General features: G+C 44.3%; 1 protein-coding gene across 7 annotated transcripts in view; it reads left to right on the top strand.

Annotated features, from left to right (window-relative positions):
- Positions 1-20,155, top strand: part of TTC28 (tetratricopeptide repeat domain 28) — a 590,183-nt gene that overhangs the window by 225,388 nt on the left and 344,640 nt on the right. Inside the window, exon 2 of one of the 7 annotated variants that reach the window (XM_075898917.1) lies at positions 7,185-7,277. The exons of the other annotated variants lie outside the window; for them this stretch is intronic. The gene's annotated coding sequence lies outside the window, so the exon portion shown is untranslated. The remainder of the gene's footprint in view (positions 1-7,184; positions 7,278-20,155) is intronic. 7 annotated transcript variants of the gene reach the window in all.

The following is a 20,155-nucleotide window of genomic DNA, read 5'->3' as shown; positions in this document are numbered from 1 at the left end:
CGGGCCTTGCTCTAAGTACGGTCAGAGTACTTGCAACTGCCATAGTAGCTTTCCATCGGGCTAAGGGAGGTGCTTCCTTCCTCGCCAGTCTGATAACCAAGAGATTCCTTAAGGGCCTACAGAACACCTTTCCACCTGTCCGCCCACCAGTCCCTGTCTGGGATCTGAATCACGTACTCAAGAGCTTGATAAAACCACCCTTTGAGCTGCTAGCGACTTGCTCCTGGTCCCATCTATCAATGAAAGTGTACTTTCTGGTTGCAATAACCTCCAGCAGGAGAGTGAGCAAACTCACTGCACTGATGGCTGAACTCTCGTACACAATGTTCACCAAGTACAAAGTTACACTTCAACCCCACCCAAAATTTCTCCCCAAAGTACCTTCCCTCTTCCACGTCAATGAACCCATACACTTACCTGCCTTTTTCCATAAACCGCACGCTGATCCTGTGCACGCTGTGTGGCACACACTCAATATTCACAGAGCACTTGCATTTTACATTGATCGCACCAGGGCCTGACAAGTGTCTGCTAGACTGTTTCTGTCCTAAGCAGTACGATCCAAAGGACAAGCAGTCTCATCGCAGAGAATCTCTAAGTGGATCTCCTCATGTATCCACACATGCTATACACTCCATGATAAAGACTTACCTGGAACCATCTGAGCGCATTCCACAAGGGTGATGTCTTCCACTACCACCTTCCTCAGCAAAGTCCCTCTCCAAGACATTTGTAATGCCGCCACGTGGTCATAAGACCATACATTTGCACAGCACTATGCTCTTTCTTCTTCCATTGCATCATCCATGGCGGTGGGACAAGCAGTACTGTCCACAGTAACAAATACAAGGCTCGAAACCCACCTCCACAAGCCGACAACTGCTGTGTAGTCACCCAGAGTGGAGTGGGACACCACTCGAAGGAGGAGTTACTCACCTTGTGCAATAACAGTGGTTCTTCGAGATGTGTGTCCCCGTGGGTGCTCCACTACCCTCCCTCCTTCCCCTGCTTTGGAGCCCCATGCTCTTAATAGCACAGGTAGAGAAGGAATGGAGGGGCTGCGCGCGCATCTAACAGACACCAACGGCACAAGGGGGTGCCACAGCGTTTGCGCGGCACGGTGGAAACTGATAGAAAAGTCTCTGGTCGCCGGTGCGAAGATGTGCCAGCACCTAGAGTGGAGCACTCACGGGGACACACATCTCGAAGAACCACCGTTACTGTACAAGGTGAATAACTCCTTCTTTGTGTCCTAGAATCACATTGGTCTTTTCAGCCAAAATGTCACACTGGGAGCTCCTGTTCAATTGATCATCCGCCATGATCCCCAAATATTTTTCAGAGTCTCTGCTTCCCCATCTGATAAGCAAGGTTGACATTCTTTGATCTTCAATGGATGCATTTATAAATATTAAAATGTATATGTTTTGCTTGTACCAGCCTATTCAAGTGATTCAGATCACTCTGTATCCGTGACCTACTCTCTAAATTATTTACCACTCCCCCATTAGTTAAGTCACATCCAAACGCTACTACTGATGATTTTATGTTTTCTTCTATATCATTAATCAAAAAAATAGCACAGGGTCAAGAAATCCTTGCAGGACACCACTAGAAGCACACCAAGTTGATGATGATTTTCAATTTCCAGTTTAATGTGCGCAATGTTAATTTTGTCTCATTTTAGTTTTTTAACCAAAATATCAAGTGATACCTTTGTCTCACAAAAGTTTATTACATTAACACTGTAATGAATGGTAGGGGTACTACTGTTTTCTGAACCCCAGCTATTCTGTTAACTAAATTGCCTGTAAGGATTAAATCCACAGACAGTAGATCTTAGAGAGTCTCCAGGCCTTGGTCTACATTAGTGAGTTATTTTGAAATAACTTCCTTTATTTTGAAATAACAAGTAGAACATCCACACTGCCAGGACCATTATCTTGAAATAAGGAGCTGGTTATTTCTAAATAATTCCTGCTTTCCACAAGGAATAACACTTATTTTGAAATAGTTTTTTTGAAATAGCAGTAGTGTAGATGCTGGTTATTTTGAAATAACTACTCCCCAGATAAATTCAAAGTAATTCCTCCCAATGCTTCCTGGGGATCTAAGTATAGGTAGCACATCCACATTAAGGGAGTCTGCCTCAGACTAATTTCGAGGATTCTATGCAGTGTGGACATGTTATTTCAAAATTATTATTTTGAAATAATTTCCTAGTGTAGACATGCCCCAGGAATGCTAGGGAAGAAGGAAGTGTTGGGAGGAAGCCAGGAGAGCCAATGAAAACAATGTGTGGATTTTTATATTGGAAGCAGGTTCTGGTCTTTGTATGACCAGAGCAGAGCTGGAAAACAAGGACTGAGCGAAGAAACAAGGCATAGAAGATCCAATAACATCCATGTCTAGGGAAGGACTAAACCGTAGAATAATAGATATGTGAAAAGAACTGGAAATGTTTAGTCAGATGGGATGAGGCTATTTTCTTTGGTTTTAAGTTTGTTGGACTTCTCATTGCTGAGTATTATTCCCCCCCACCCCACACTGTAATTTTAAACTGAATCCCAAGAAAGCAAATCTGTGTGCCTTAAATCTTTCTTTTTTCAGTTGCTCTGTATTACATAGCAACCAAATAATATTTTACCAAGCATATTTTCTTTGTTTTGTTAATAAAAGTCATCTTTTAAAGACCATCATCTGATTCCTGTGTCCTAAAAGGCAAGAGGTTCTGTGTACACGTGCCTAAAGCAGAAAGGTCAGCTATTAAGAGAATTACAGTTTTTTTCAAGATCTCTCCAGAGGGAGGGTTAAAGAGCTTGAGGGTGCCCCAAAGGAAGAAATTCCAAAATGTGACTTTCTAGTTTTCAAAGGGCTTTTTGCACTTGTGTGATGGCAGTGATATCATCCAAGGCCAGGGAATCTGTGACCTTGGGAATTTTAAACAAAGCCTTTAGTGGCAGGGTGTTTTAAAGTCTCTCACAGGCCCCTAACTTCTGCACTCAAAGTACCAGTGTCGGGAACAGCCTTGACAAGCACTGTTACCTTTATCAACCAAATTTGTAATCTCATCAAAAAAGAGATCTTGTTGATTGGACAGGATCTATATTTCATGTATCCATGTTGATTTGCAGTAATTACATTATTCTTCCTTAATTCTTTATTAATTGAGTTCTATAACAACTGCTTCAAAAGTTAGCAGAAGTTACTTCACATCTCTGAGGAGGTTCTTAGGATTTGGCATTGTGTGCGTGTCTATCCTTAATTTCCAGTGTAGTTTTGCAATATCAGATAAAGTATTACTGTGAAGGGAAAGATTCCTGAGAGGTTTTTTGATGTCAGTATAGGATGCCTAGGATGGACTAAGACCCTCTCTCACATACAACAGGTTGCCCAACACTCATATATTGATAATTTAGGATTCACTGCTGATGTGAGCTTGGGTTCAAACCAATCAACCAGTGGGAAAAATCTCCACTCTATAGTTTATTCATAGTCCTCTGATTTTTCTGCTTTGGGTTTATTTGCTCATTTTGGTTTACTTCTCTGTGAACCAGCACCACTGCCAGTGTCACCACCACTAAGAGAATCGTAACAGAAACACTAATCGTAACAGAAACACTGCAGCAAACCCCGTTGCCATCTCTATCCACATATCTACCCTACTAACACTTTCATAGGACCTAATCACAACAGCCACACATTAAAAGCTTGTAAACCTGCACATCTACTAATGTGATATGCCAGCAATACCCCTCTGCCATGTACAATGGACAAAATGGACTGTCTCTATACAAAAGAATAAATGGACATAAATCAGACATGAAGATTGGTAACATTCAAAAACCAGTAGGAAAACATTTTAACCTCTCTGAACACATAGTTACTGACTTGAAAGTTGCCATTCTAAAGAAAAAAGCATCAATAACAGGCTGCAATGTAAAGCTGCCGAGCTAGAATTCATATGGAAATTTGACACCTTCAAAATGGGTCTAAACAATGCTTTTTTTGTGACTGTATGCCTCGGGACGGTGATCCTACACCTAATTTCCCATCTTACTTTAATTGAATGGGATTCTCCTCTGACATACCGGCTCCTGTTTCCTGCGGTGGCTTGGCTCCTGATGGAAGCGTGCCTGGGACACACGGATCTTACAGGGGCGCAGTGTGTGTGTGTGTGTGTGTGTGTGTGTCTGTGTCTGTGTCTGTGTGTGTGTGTGTGTGTGTGTCTGTGTGTGTGTGTGTGTCTGCGTCTGCCTGTCTGTCTGTCTGTCTTTGAGCCTGGAGTACCAATGCCTTTTTTTCTTACAAAGAAAGCACTGGGTCTAAATAGAGACTGGGAATGACACTCATTACAGTCCGTAATTTTCCACTTTAGGTATTCTCACCTTCTTATTCACATCCACCCTGTTTGAATGAACTCTGCTGTAGCACTTCCATCTCTGTATCCCTACTATCTGTTTTTTTCTTTCACTCCATGCATCTGATGAAGTGAGTTGCAACGCACAAAAGTTAATGGCATAAAAAAATTTAGTCAAGGTGCCACTGCACTCCTTGTCATTTTTACTCAGAGTATTGTGTTTGTTTGTTTTTCCTTCCTCCACATCAGTTAACTTCCAAGTTGCAGTTTTGCCACTCAAGTGAATTCCTTAGTTGGAGTTTTCACAGGCTATTTGCAGAAGGCCTAGCTGTGTGTCTAAAGTTCTTATTCTTGAAAACAATGGTAAATTGTATCCAAAGCAAACGGGGGGGGAGGGGAATAAATTTTCACTGACAGTAGTCATCAGGTTAGAACAGACTTGATCCAGTGTTTCACTAATTTCTCATGCATTAGAGAGCTCTGATTCCTGTCAGAGCCTCAGTTAAGTTCTCTACAGTGTGTGATTTACAAAAGAGCTCCTTTCTAGCCAATGCCTAAACATCCGAATTAGAAAATCAGGGAAGTGATCTGAAAGGAATTGTTTTTCGTTGGTCTGGCTTATTTGTCATTTCCAGCAGCTTAGATTAAGAATGCTGCATTTGAACTTTAAATGTGTATGTGGTCCTGTATGTGTATTACTGGGAAGCAGACAGATTGATCGTCACAGAGTTATTGTAAGGAATTAAAAGTCACTTCTATAAATTAAGAAATCAAAAGCATGTGATGTTATACTTACTGAATTTACCTAGGGACCCAGCTGTTAGATGTGTGAACTACTGCCTTCTTGCTGTGGTTAACCTTTAAAATGCTGACATTTTTCAGACTGAAAGTCTAATGAATACACAGGAGAATATACACATTCAAAGATCATTAGCTGTTGACATTTAACTCTGTATTCAGACCAGGGATGCAGTAGTGATAACCCTCTTATCAGAAGCAGCAGCGCCGGAGGGAGGAGGGGGGCAGAGGAGAGTGATGAGGGCAAGAGGCTACCATAAAGTAATCTCTGTACACTGCAGCTTGGGTTGGACATGGACAGAGGCTGGTGCAGGGCAGCAGCCCCTGTCCATGGGGCGGAGGGGGATCTGAGCTCCCTGCGGACAGAGGCTGCTCTGTGGGAGATGGAGCAGTTGTTGTCTGTGGAGAGCTCAGACCCCCCTCAGAAGGGGCTGCTGCCACAGGCCAGCCTCTGTCCGCAGCCAGCCTGGGCTGCTGTGGAGAGAGGCTGCTTTTCAGCAGCCCTCACGCTTGCCCTCCACCCCTGCCCCCTTTCTGCAGGGAGCTTGGACTTCCGCGGACCGGGGCTGCTGCCATCGTGCACTGCTGCCTCTGCATCTGTGGCAGCAGCATGGGACAACAGACAACCAGCCTGCGTGGGGAGCTGGTTTTTAAACTGGCTCCCCTCATGGACCGGCACTGCCTTGCACTGCTACCTCTGATACAGAGGCAGCAGCTCGGGGTGGCAAGGACCTGCCAGGAGTGGGGCCCGGAGCACACAGGCTGCTGCCTCCACCCCCAGGGACTATAGAATAGTTGTGTAATCAGTAAGATTTCATGTGGTTACATGACTATTCAATTAACCAATAGCTAACATCCCTAAGTCTTACTGAGAATTAGAGAATAGGAGGCAGATGGCCATTTTTCAGGAAGAAAAGGAAAAGGTTGATAGTAGCCACGGCAAGAAGTATCTTGACAGCAAGGATGCAGAGAGAGAAGCCAGAGGATTTGGTGAGGGCCTACCTGGAAAGGGAGAGGGCAGAAGAGAGGTTAAATGCAGCTGGCCATATGCATTTGTTAACACTGATTAGAGGTGAAAATGTAGCCCTCCAGGCTTAATCACACATTCTGGTGCTCTTTTAGGGCCTTGGTGTTAGACTGTATCTGCAGTTTGATTTGTGGTCTGAATGATCTTTTCTGGTTTGTCATTATATACATATATGCATTCTATATTATATGCATCTGATATAGGGAGCTGCAGCCTGCAAAAGCTTATGCGTGAATAAATACCTTAGTCCTGGTTGTTTTTACTGAAACAGACTAACATGGCTACCTCTCTGAAACTTGCTATTCTTAGGCAAAAAACTTAAAAAATAGATTGCAACACGAAACTGCTGAGCTGCAAATTTGACACCATCAGAATGGGTCTGACTAGAGACATGGAATGGTTCTCTGATTACAGTAAGTAATTTCCCATTCAGGTACTCTCACCTCATCACTTTTGGAGGTGAGCCACATCCACTCTGATGTAATTAGCAATTCACAGACACTTACCTTCCTTCCTCCCCCTTCCCACCCCCCCGCATCCTCCTTCTGTTCTGCAATGTGATTTGTCCTTTTCATATTTGTTCATTTTTTTAAATTGTATCCTTTGGTATATATGGTTGTGACTACTTTCTTCCACTATTTGATCTGAGGAAGTGGGTCTGGCCCACGAAAGCTCATCATCTAATAAACCATCTTGTTAGTCTTTAAAGTGCTACATTGTCCTGCATTTTGCTTCAACTACCCCAGACTAACACGGCTACATTTCTATCACTTTAGCACTGTTGTTATTCTCCTAGCTCTGTATCTCTGCCTTTCAGTGGCTTCAAGTGTGAGGAAGTGAATTATAGCTCACAAAAGCTTATGCACTAATAAATGTGTTAGTCTTTAAAGTGCCACCAGACTCCTTGTTGGTTTTTCTGAAACAGACTAACACAGCTACCTCTCTGAAACTTGTCATTATAACCTTTGATGTCCTCTCACCTGCTGGTCTTGCCTCCAGAACCACAAGAAATTCAAAGTGAAAGTCCTTGCAGTACCTACTCATCTCTGTGGTGATTGCATAGACATTCTGAGATGAAAGACAAGGATCACAGTAAGTAACAAATGGCAACTACTTTATACTAGCACATGCTTTTTCACTTCCCAGTAATTCTGCCGCTGCTGTTGTCTGCATTGAAGTTAGAGGATGTTTCAGGATTTCCATTATAAGCTTGTATGTTTAGACATGTTTATTAGAAACTGTTCAATACCATATTAAGCCATGGAAAGTAGACTGTGAACATAGTCCTGGGCTTGCAATTTGCACTTTTTACCTCCTTTTGCATTTAATTGTGAGTCCTTTTGGTAGGGTTTTTTCTAACTGGAAACATTTGTTCGTTTTAGAATCATATCTAGCTTCATGAACTTGCCAGTTGCATAGTGCTAAATGTAAATCCAAATCAGGCCTTCTATAGTTTAGAGAACATAACAGTTCTTGTATGTTCTGAATGGCAAAGGGAGGATTTATTTCAAGTTGCCAATGGAAACCAACCATGTATGCCACTGAATCATTCGCATGTTGGTGAGCAAATAGCACGTCTGGGAATGAAGTGTGGGGTTCAGCTACAGTGGTGGTTCTAAAAAATATGCCCTTCCCCAGAATGTGACTACCAGTCTGGAGGTTCTCTTATAGAAGAAATTTGCAGCTATCAGTAACTATGTTAAGTATCAGTTAATTGAACAGTCGATTAATCTCATGAATTCTTATAGATTACTCAATTATTCTGTCGTCCCCGGGGGTAGGGATGGCAGTCAATGCGCTCTGGCCCCACTTCCGAGGAGCCCCTTGCTACTCTGCACTGCTGCCTCTCTAGCAGCGCCAGTGCCTGGAAGGAGCTAGTTTAAAAACCAGTTTCCCTCGTGGACCGGCTGCCTGACCCCAAGCTGCTCTTTCTGATACAGAGGCAGCAGCGCGGGGTGGCAGCAGCCCCTGTCCATTGAGGGGTCTGAGCTCCCAGACCGGTGCAAGCCGGAACTGAGCTGGGCTGCCTGCCTGCCTGCCTGGCTCCTAATACACTTTAAATGCAGAACTGCAGTGGAACCTGGCACAAGCCAGTGCTGAGCTGGGCTGTTGGCCAGCCTGCTAAAAAATTTACCGGCGGAGGGAAGGGGGGTATGCATGTATTCTATAGTGTAGTAAGATGAAGGTCTAAAACATAAGCCAATGCAGCACAGGCCTGGTTTGAGGCCTGGGGCCTACTTAATAATGGACAAAACATGGCTAACATAAAGCAAAGCTAAGCTGTGAACAAGAGGCAGGCCCCAGCTCACAGAACTTGGCATGAACGGGGCTGAGTGCGCAAAACACTAATTGGTAATAGGCCCAGGTGCAGAACAATAATTGGAAAGCACAGAATAAGTGGAAAGCACAGAATATCACTAGCTTGTTAAAAAAGACCTTGGTACCCACTCCTCACAGATACAGACCCAGGTTCAAGAAAGGGTCTAAAATGACAGCATGGTGGATAGAGATGATATAATCAAACCAGGAGGTACAGAGTGATGAGTGGCATCTAAGTAGTGTTAGAGGGTGGTAACCTGAGAACGTCAGAGGGTGGCAACCTGATACGTCAGCAGTGAGGTATGACTTCTTGTACCTGTATTTAAGGTGGTGTCTTGGGAGGAAAGCCTTTGAATGACCTAGGACACAGTGGAAATTTCCCACTGATTGAGTCGTTCCATTGTGGCAAGTACATACGCACAGCGGTTCAGTAGAGTCTACTGACAACTATTGCTATACTTTGCTCTGCAATAAACCTGGCCTGGCACCTTCGATCCTTTGATTTGTGGTCTTTGGGGGCTCTCTTGGGGTCTGCTGTGGAGACCAACTGCACAAGTCGACACGGAACACATCACAGAGCACACACAAGCAGCCTTTTGGTTATCATCATCAACTGAGCCAGAGCCCTGTGAGGACACCTCGGCAGTAAATTCTGACCAGCCCTTCCTGAAGAACTACATATAGCATTAACCTACAAGCTCTTGCTTATTGGTTAATTGACTACACTATTACATCTCCAGCTATCAGTACTTGGAATTGGGTCAAAATTCATGAGTGAATTAACAGGATGATGCATTAGAACCCACATTCATTCATGCCTCCTGACTGAATGCAAACACACAACTGTACTGGTTCCCCCCCCCCCCCCCCCCCCGTTCCTCCCTCTCTACTTTTCGGGACTGCCTTAATTCCTTGTTGTATTTGGGGCACATGATTTAATTGCCCATGGATGACATTTAACTAAAATAGATGACAGACATAAAGGGACTATGTTTCAAACTCCTCAACTCCTGCAGGTGACTGTTCTCGAGTGTCTTATTGCACTGTTGGGTTGCCATGGAATGGCGTGCTTACAGGGAAGGCAATATAAAGGTCTTATTTTTAACAAACTGGCATGTCCTAGCAAACACTCATACTTCCCTAGTAAAACTTCACTTGTTGCACTCTTTGCATTTCTTGGTCTCCATTTTGATTTCCACAGAGTAGGAAAAGGGGTCACAAAGCATTAGTGGGTACACACTGCTACCCTGGACTTTTGCATTGGTTCATAAAAGGGAAATCCTGCCCATCGCCGTATCAATAAAAATAAAAAGAAGGCCAGAAGCAAACCTAACATCAGAGAAACTTTTGCCTCTTCTACTCTGCTGTTGATTCTGTGATGGGCCACTCCTGCAGGGGAGTTTGAAAAATCTCAGTTCTGGGTCTCCGGTATGTGCTGCATCTGCCCTTGCTGCAAAGTCTACTTGAGGACCAGTTTAGTCAGCAGAGCCACTTCTGTGGCCTCATCAGTGTCTGCTATTGACTCCCATCTGCTCTCATGCTAGATTTGGAATCAAGAGGTTGTTTTCCTGGCTGACCAGGCCATCCTACATCACTGATGCTAGATGTAGTATTTGGAATTGAGTTTAAGTCTTCGTAAAACAGATTTGGTAACAGCAAGTTCCTGGAGTTGCAGTTATGGGTCTTGTCTTTTCAGTAGTAGGTCTCGAGTAGCTTAGTCTCCCTACACTGGCCACAAGTATGATAAATATCAAACATTGCCAACTTCTTTGATATTTGCTGGTAGGCATATTTGTTCATTTGTTTTGCTGGTCTCACACCAGAGATTCACCAAAAATTGGCTGTGCACCTGCAACCCGGAAACAGCATGCTTACCCCCAAAACTTCTGTTTGGTGGCTATTGCGGGCTCAGGAGAAGGGTCACTGGATTTGCTCAGTTGTCAGAAGAAAATGGAAATAAACACTGAGCTGTACTTGAACAAAGAAGTTTGCCTCAGGTTTCTGGGAGTTGATTGGTAACTCCTGGGTTAGTGAATACAAAAGACACAATCCCATGGAGTTGTGGGATAAGGTTCCCAGACCTCCAGGGCCTAAATTAACAACTGAATTCACACCACAAAACAATAGGTCTTAAACTCTAGGTCTGGCTGGACTCCAAATCAGGCCTTCCACCATTGTGGGGTCTTTTGACCCTGGGTCTGAGTCTAAGAGATTTGTGTGTAGATGGAAGTGAGATTAGGGAAGGGATGGGGAACCTAAGGCCTGAGGGCTGGATGCAGCCTCCAGCTTGCCTGGATCTGGTCCCCAAGGGTCAAGGCTCCTCCCCCAGGATTGGGGAGCCTGCGCTGGTGCTCCAGGCCCTTCTCACCCCCTGCTGCCCCACTACAGGACTGGAGCACACAAAATCTACTAGCCAGGGCCTCCCAGGCAGAGGTGTGCAAGGGGGACTTGGGGAGTGTCTTTCTCCTTCTCAGTCAGGGACAACATCAGTTAGGGTTTGTTTTCCTTTTTGCTTCTCACCTGTGTGCAGCCCTGACTGATTTTTTGTGGGTCAGCAGCCCCCAACCCAAGAAAGGTTCCCCACAGTTGGATTAGGGCTTGAGTCTCGGTATGGATTTATATTGCAGTTAGACATACCCTTAATGACCTGAAGACATTCAGCTTTGATGAACCAAGATTATTTTCTGCTTTATGGTTATACATTGCTAGACTCCCGTGGCCACTTATACGATTAAACTTCACAGATCTGACTATTACTTGAACTTGCTTGGCTTTTGCCAGTTTCTCCTGATGAAGAATAGGGCAGCTGTATGCCAACACACATTGCAGGCAGGGCACTCATGGATATAAAATCACTTCAGACCAAGAACATATATGGACGAGTTATTGAGGACTGAATTAAACTGCATTTTTATAAAGAGTTCAAATAATTCTCAGACATTGGAAAGGCAAGTAATTGTTGCTGTCTCCTTCATATAACAAAGTATTTACATTATGTTTATTGCATCTAACTCTTGTGGCTGTAGAAATAAATACTGAAATTCTTCCTCTGCTGCTGAACAAAGACGTAAGGTTAAATAAAATATAGCAGAAATGCCAATCACTGAGTTAAGAATAGATATTAACAGTGAGCTAGCTCACGTTCCCTGTGCAGTAGGAGTGTGCATCCACACCTCCTCCTTTGCTTCATGTTAATTATCCTTATGCAGGGAGAATTTCAATAGCTTTCTGCTGTTGACATGAAAAGAGCACATTTTCCATTCTGGTTGGGAAATGAGCTCCGCTCTGATAGCATTATGGCAGATAACATGATCTGATGTCTGGGCATCTCCTGTCTGTGCTTTCAGATTTCTCCAGTATTTGATATTACACACTGGGTTTTCAAAGAATGGGAATCAATACATTTCCAAATGCCTGGGGGGGCCTTCTCTTGGGATACTGAGGCATTAGAGCTTATCCTTATTTCAGAGACACTAGATCAGGACCCTGGGACCAGAGCAGCAGCATTCAGCAGTCCAGACTGAGAGCCTCTGAAACAGAATTAAGCTGCTTTGTACCAGGATTGCGTTCCTCTCTCCATGGTCTGCACCTCCCATTGGAGTCAGCCAGACTCATTCACTCCTCAAGCACAGGAGGACTGAATGTAGCTGCAGCTGACTGGTAAAGCTTTATTGGACCAACTGGTGGGGGCCAAAACATCACCAGATTGCATAGCACTGAAGCATCTAATGATTTTGGTATTCATCTGTCAGGCCACCTGCGGCTTAGCTTGGAGGCTCCATGAAGTGCTCTCTCATTCCTGTTCAGAAAGATGAGGAGACAAAGAGGGAGTGGTGGCATGGGCATGCTAAGAGCCCAAGTGTGCCAGCAGACTTGTGGCAGCTTTTCTCTTGATAACATCTCAGTTAATGAGCTGAAACCCCATCTAGTGCTGTGACAGAATGTAAGATTTCAGTGTGCTTGCTCCTGGTACTGCACAGATATGATGTGCCGGGTCAGGACTTCATTGTGTTAGGCACTATGTACGTGCACGTCCTGAAAAGCTTCTGTGTAATGAATGCAGTCCTATAGTGGTGTGGACCTTTAATTTCCCTTGGTCCTCTGGATCCTTTCCAGCTGAATGCATAAATGGATACTTATCCTTATCTGTGACATGACTTAATTCATCTCCACGTGATAAAAGAGCAAGGTGAGGAGGGTGTCAGGCAGAATAGAGTTTTGACAATACAAGCCCAGATTTACATCTCTTGTGCATAACTGACATTTCACTTTACTGTTAGAAACACTAGACTCTGAACATACAGGGTGATGGATCTCAGCTCCTTAACGGCACCTTATATGGGGAACTAGGGAGGGCAGTAGTCCCCTCTCCTGAAGTTTGAACCCCTGGATTTCATACTTGAGGTCTGCTTAAAGCTACATGCCCTGCCTCCAGAGGAAGTACTTAAATGCAACACAGTTTGAGCTGCTTGTAGCTTTGCCTTTGGGGCAGGGAGTTTATTATGAAAAGAGGAGGCTGGTGATTAAGGTTACCAAAAACTGGGCTTTCAAGTCATTGAAAGATTATTAGATCATGATACTGTTAAAATTATAAATGTTCTTGAAAAGACGGTAAATATAGTGAGGTTGCAAAATTTGCAGATACTACAAAATTACAATAGTGAAGTCCAAAGCTGACTACAAAGAGTGTCAAAGGGATCTCACAAAACTGGGATTTGTATTTGGACCACTGCTGTTAAACTTTTAAATCAGGGTTTTCCAACCTATGGGTTGGGACCCAAATATGAGTTGCCATTACAATTCCAAAGGGTCGCCAAGTGTCTCCCCAGGTGGCTCTGCTCCCTCTTCTCCCCCTGTTTTTGTATTGCTTGGGTCACCAAGTCTTCCTGAATTTTCAAAATGGGTCCCCATCTGGAAAAGGTTGGGAACCACTGTTCTAAATGTTCTTGAAAATAGGGTGAACAGTGATTAATCCAAAGCTAATTGCAGAGTTACAAAGGGATCTCACAAAACTGCGTGATGGGGCAAATTGAGTATCTTATTTTGAATTTAGGATACTCTGTAGATGTACCCTTAGTCCTGTCCAAAGCAGATAGGTTTATATGAACAAGTGCTAAAAAAATTGCACCCTGCCCAGCACTCTGGGTTCATGATCTGTTCTCAATTTATTTTATTTATTTGTATTATTGAAGTGCCTAAGAGCCTGAATCATGGGCTGCAATCTATTATGCTAGGTGCTGTACAAACAACTACTTATGTTCACTTACTCTTTAAAGTTGTCTGGGACAGAGCAATTTAATAGCAGCCTGTCTTTCCTGTCCTGTTTATTTTCTAGTTTCCATATATAGTCCAAGTCCTTTCAATTTGCAATTTTATTTATATGGTTATTTTATTGAATTGATTACTGAAATGACTGTCAATCACTATGATCACATTCCAGTTGTCACTGAACACTGAGACTGTTTATTCCATGAGCATTTCAGCTTCTTTATCTTTTCCTCTCTCCATCTCTGTTACACCATGAGATACAGTAGGATTAAACTCCTTGGCTTTTTTCTCATGTTAATATGTCTGTAAGCAGAGCTACAATCCAGCTGCTTTTTTGGCACCCTGCCCCAAACACTGATCCATATGCCTCAGTCACCAAAATCTGCTTATTAATTTGTTCCTAGTAACATCAAAGAAGAAAAAATTAATTATTAGCAGTTAGCTGTAGTTCATTCTCTTTTTTTAAATTTTAGGGATAAAAAAACCAGAAAGTTGCCAAAAAAAAATCAAAAAGTTGTAAAAGGAAAGATGCTGAAGTCAATAACAAATAAAATAGTTTCTGTTTTCTTAAATAATATATTCAGAATTGCTCGGGTCTGGACACCCAAGTTAGAAATTGTATGAATGCACAATAATCATGTAAATATCCTAATGGAGAAGCTGAGATCATTCCATATCAGTGAGATGTATATGTATCTGAGGAGTGGAGAAAACTTCCTTCCTTCTAGAGATGAAGTGCTCTTCAGCTGATGCTAATGTGAGTAGTCTCATCTGTCAGTTGGGTTGAATTGTAGGGCTTGTCTGCATACATATTTAGTGTATGTCTGTCCTGAGAGGTGAAAGATGTAATTTCATCCATGAGGAGACAAACCCATCTTGGATCTGGTCAAGCAGACATCCTAAAAATAGAGAGCAGCTATGGTGCCATGGAAGGCTAACTGCATTGAGTAGCTCCTGACCAAGACTCTAGGTGTGTACTTGGGTGGTTAGCCCTTCCTGTCATTCACACCATCACAGCCGTTTCTGGCTTTTTGTGTGCTTGCTCGATAAGAGCAGGGGCTGATATGTCCTTGTACATTTCCCGCTCCAAGTGTAGATCCACCTTTAGTGTGTGGCAAGCCAGGATGTCACTCTCCTATATGGATCTTGCTGTTATGCACTAATGTCTGTAATGCACTTTGCTGGAACTTGTCATGTGGTGTCTACATAGCCAGTTACTGTGCAGCAAGCTAGTGCATTGTAAATTTGTACCCCAGTTTGCTACATGCTAAGTCTGAGTGTAGACAAACCCTTAGATTCTTATTTGCGTTTCATCAGATTCAAGTCCTGATCTTCTTTGGAAGAGCTTTCAAAAGGAAAAAAGGCACCACTTGTGGAAATGACAGCACTCTGTGACAGATTTTACGTCTAACAGCACAAGAGATCAGGAACCCTCAGAGGAATTTGGCACAGAAGTTCTTCCAAACTGCTTTGATTACTTTTTCTTTGTCGATTCCTTGACAAAACTTGGTAGTGCAGATAAATTGTATCTCTAAGAAGAGTTAAGCTGTAGAATAGGCTTCCAAAGTAGGATGTGGCGTCCCTGATAGTGTAGGCTTTTAAGAACAGGTTGGTCAAAAATCCTTCAGGGCTGGTCTAGGTTGACTTGGTTCTGTCTCTGCACGGGTTTTTGTATTTGATGGCTCCTCAAGGTCCCTTCCAGCCCTACATTTCTGTGATCTCTGAACAAGGCCCTTGAAAATGTTCCTGGTTTGCCTCTGTCAGGGGTGAGCAAATAGTGGCCCACAGGTCAGATCCAGTTCCCCAGGGTTAGTACCTGGCAGGCTGCCAGTGCTATAGTTACCTGAGCCTCCGCAGTTGCAGCTCCTGTTGGCCACAAATCACTGTTCCTGGCCAATGAGAGCTGAAGGAAGCGGTGTCCCTGTGCAGGTAAAGGTAGCAGCGGCGGCCCACCAGGCACTAGACCACCCTGCTCTACATCATCTCGCTAGCCTTACCTGATCACTGCTTACATGAAGTTCATGCCATCAGAGCAGAGGCAAAAGTGAGACTGACCTGCAGAGCCAGGTTCTGAATTTTTGTGCCACAAGAGCTCCTGAAAAGACCCATTTATTCCATGGCGCATGATTACTTTGGGTATATTGTCCTCAAGCTGAGTCCTGTTGTTGCTTGGTATGGCAAGTTCAGTGCCTGCTGGCCAGTTCTCAGGCAGAATATATTTTAGCAAGCCCATCTTACCACACCCTTTTGTAATGGGAACCCCAGTTCCTGAGACCTGTGTCACCTCTTGTCGCTCTAATAGAAGGCTCAGATACACTCAGTGAAGCCACACCGGGTGCATAAATATAAGAGGTTTTATTGCTAGAGCATATTATGTTTCACAGCCTTCACGCGTTACTAAATATGTGCTTCTCACTGTGGAGAAGCAAGCAATTAAGGAAGCAAGCAGGCAAGCAAGAATCCAATGCTTACGCCCCTTCTACTACAGACAGTCCCGGACCCTCCTTCCGTGCTCTTGAGGGCTAGTAGTGGGTGCTGCTCTAGTGTAGGAAGTTCCTGGGTACCCACGTAGCCTAGGTCCACAGGTGAGACTGTTCTCCCAATCAGTGCCTTTTGTCTGTTTTATAATTATTCCATTCTTAAGGGTGTAAACATTAGGGTTGCCAGATGGCTGAAACAAAAATACTGAACAGCCCCCTGCCTCCCGCCCCTCCCCCCAAAAAAGAAACCACTGGGAAAAAATTTTGTTGAAGGAAAAAAGGGGGGGGGGGGACCAAAGTTGTTGAGAAAAAAAAAAAGACTCCAAGAACCTGGACCACTGCTAGGGGTTACCAGGTAGTCATTTAAAAAAAAAAAAAAAACCTGGACACACTTCATGGGGGGGGAGGGAACCGGCCAGGAAGGGGGGGACCTGGAAACAGCTAACGCGGGGGGAGGGGCAACGGGGCTGGCCGCGGGATATTGGGGGAGGGGGAACCGGCCGGGAGGGGTCAGGGCTGGCCAGGAGTAAGGGGGAGAGGGATGCACAGAGCTGGGGGGGATCAGGGGCCGCGGGGGTCCCCGGAAGGAAGGGGGGGGTGGGAAGCAGAGCTGGCAGGGGCAGGGAGAGGTGCAGCAGCGCTGGCCAGGGAGATCAGGAAGAGGAATGGGCTGGTGGGAAACAGAACTGGGGAAGGTGCAGGGAGGCTGGCTGGAGAAGATCAGGTGAGGAAGTGGGGGATAACAGGCCAGGAAGGGTTCGTGACCAAATTGCCCGGCGGGTAGCGGGACTGACCTGGGCACTTGCTGCCTGTCCCAAGCAGGCTCTCGGCGATGCAGGAGCGAGGAGGAGGCTTCTCCTCCTCCTCCTCCTCACACTCAACCAACTGAGGGCTCCCGGCGGCAAGCACAGCCCCGCCTCTCAGCTGGGACTTCCAGCCGCCCCCCCTGCCCATGCCACTGGCTCCAGCCAAACCGTCTGCAATAAGGTGCAGGGATAACTGGCAGTCAGCCCTGACACCTCTTTCCAGCCTCTGTAGTGCTATGTAACTGTTGACAGAGTTTTTCATTTTCTAAAGAAGCCTGTAGGAGCAGCATAGCATTGCTGGGGCAGAGGAGAGGACTGGTTTAAAGAGTAAATAAATAAAGTACATTTGGAGAAATTATGCTGCCAGCTATCTCATAGGCATAGCATCCATAGGTTGACAGTAGTACCTAAGAGTTGTGGAAGGAGGGCTCGTGACAGACTTAACTCAGTTATGCCCCCAAAGTAACAGAAACCTTGAAATTTTATGCTATTTGTAATGAAATTTGAAACAGCCTGAAATGGTGTGGGCACTGTGGGGTTAGGGGTCCCCACCTAGGGAAAGGGATTTTTACATGAATATCAGACAGGTTGCTAGTAGTCAGGCACCTCTCATGCACTTAGGCCAGGTCTACACTAAAGAGGAAGGTCAAATTAAGAAACACAACTCCAGCTATGTGATTAACATAGCTGGAGTTGATTTATCTTATTTCAAATTTCTATGAATCTCCACACCAGGGAGCAAGAGTATCGATGCCGATGAGGATGCCCTCTGTGTTCAATTTTGCATGTCTTTACTAGACCTGCTAAATCAAACTCCAGAAGATTGAATGCAGCAGCGTCAATCTCTCCCATAGTGAAGGCAAGGCCATTACTTAGTTTAGTTTATTTGCTTTTGTTACTGTCTAAAGTGTATTGACACTACATGACTTTTACTGTCATCGCTGTGTTCACAGGTGTTGTTAAAAAACAAGCAGTATAAACACTTGAGAGGTAGCCATATTAGTCTGCATCTACAAAAACAAGGACTTCTTGTGAGTGTAACCACTGTGTTTTGTTTGTCTCCACTTTCTCGACAAAAAAAAGTCCACTTCTCTAACAGCCAGCAGCATTTGCTTTGGCTCTCCTTCATTGTGTTCAGTGCAGGGGAGAATTGTCCACTCTTGTTTCGCCCTTTCTCTTTACCTCTGCTTGCTCTCCCCCTTTATAGACTCATAGACTTTAAGGTCAGAAGGGATCATTATGATCATGTAGTCTGACCCCCTGCACAGTGCAGGCCACAGAATCTCACCCACCCCTCCCAGAATAATCCTCTCACCTATATCTCAGATATTCAAATACTTTGAAAGCCCCAAGATGCAGAGAATCCTCCAGCTGTGATCTGTGCCCCATGCAACAGAGGAAGGCGAAAAACCTCTAGGGCCTCTTCCAATCTACCCTGGAGGAAAATTCCTTCCCCAAATATGGCGATCAGCTAAACCCTGAGCATGTGGGCAAGACTCACCAGCCAGACACACAGAAAGTTCTCTATAGTAACTCCTATCATCCCTCCATTGACCTATTTACCACTGATAATGAATGGTCAATTAGGGTTTCATTATTGTCTATCTCACTTTCTTTCTATCCTTCTCTCATTTTTCTTCTGATTTGAATCAACAAAACAAATGCCAAGAAAAATATTATTTCATAGGAAAAGTTATAATTCTTCTGATAGAAAAAGGGAATTTCAAAATGCTGTTTCTGCAAGATGATGTCATCAAAGGACAGTATTTTAGCCAAGGTCACTCCCAAGAAATATCTTGTCAGAAGGACTTTCACCTTGTAATTAATATGATATTAACATTATCTAACTAGCCTCAGAGGGGTAGCTAAACTAACAGAGAGAGAGGGAGAGAGCGAGAGAGAGCGTGTGTGTGTTTCATAGGCAAAACTCACTTCCTCAGATGAGTGGAGTGGGGTCTGTGCTTGTTAATACAGGATAGGAGCACATAGTGACATCAAAGAAATTTAGAAATAGTCTATCTGTAACTACAGGTTCAACCTCTCAAATCCAGGACTCTCTGGTCTGGCAGTATCTGTTGTCTGGCAGGACCATGGATGTTGCTGGACCAAAGAACCCTGGTTAGCGGCTGCTGGGGAGCCCCAGTTTAGGATCCCTGGCCACTCCAGCAGCAGAGGGACTGGCGGTGGCTGGGGATTCCCAAAAGGGCGGCAGCAGTGAGCAAGGCTAAAAGTGGCTGGGCATCCCCAGAGCCTGTAATTCCTGCCTGAGTGGGCAGCAGCACAGCTAACAGCAGCTGAGGATTACCAGGGCTGGGGCTCCCAGTTGTGCCACGGCAGGGAGGGTCAGTAGGCTGGGAGTCCCACGGCAGAGGTCCTCCCTTGGTCCAACAAAATCCCTCATTCGGGACTGGTCAGGGATTCCATTTAACTGGGATCCTGCTGTTAGGAGGTTGCTCCAACACAGCACAGCCACTGATTCACCTGTAGAATTTTCTGGGTATTCATTTGCCCAGCTGAAGGCAAGCCATAGAGAAAGTGTGGCATATGTGATTATTACATTACAGCACTGTGTTTGGGGAGATGCGTGTTGATGTGGGGACTGTTCATTTGAATAATAGAAGTAAGAAACATGTTTTCCTGCAGTCCTCCTTCACAGTTGCCTCTTCAGGATTATATTACCTATAGCACTGCTTTTCTTTCCACAGTGCGACAAATAATAATAAAGAAGGATTAACGTACTTTTAAATAATAGAATACTTCTTCATGCACTTATGTCCTCCCTGCAGAGAGACCTCACAGATGTGAGTGAACAAAATGAGAAGTTGTCTAAGGAAATAGCAAATAAATGGAGATTCTCCAGCTGCAGGGAGCTGACCAGAGAAGCTACAGATGGTTATTGGAGTGGTCGAGCAATAAAATACTGCCACGGTTAACTGTGTGATTAAAACAATGACGATTAATTGTGCAATTGATCACACTGCTAAACATTAATAGAATACCATTTATTAACATTTTAGATGTTTTCTTCATTTTGAATTATTGATTTCAATTATAACACAGTAGGGATGTTAAATTTAGTTTAATCAACTAATTGACG

This window comes from Pelodiscus sinensis, chromosome 15 (assembly GCF_049634645.1).
Source record: "Pelodiscus sinensis isolate JC-2024 chromosome 15, ASM4963464v1, whole genome shotgun sequence".
Taxonomy (NCBI): Eukaryota; Metazoa; Chordata; order Testudines; family Trionychidae; genus Pelodiscus; species Pelodiscus sinensis.
This window is presented reverse-complemented; position numbering and strand designations above follow the sequence as displayed.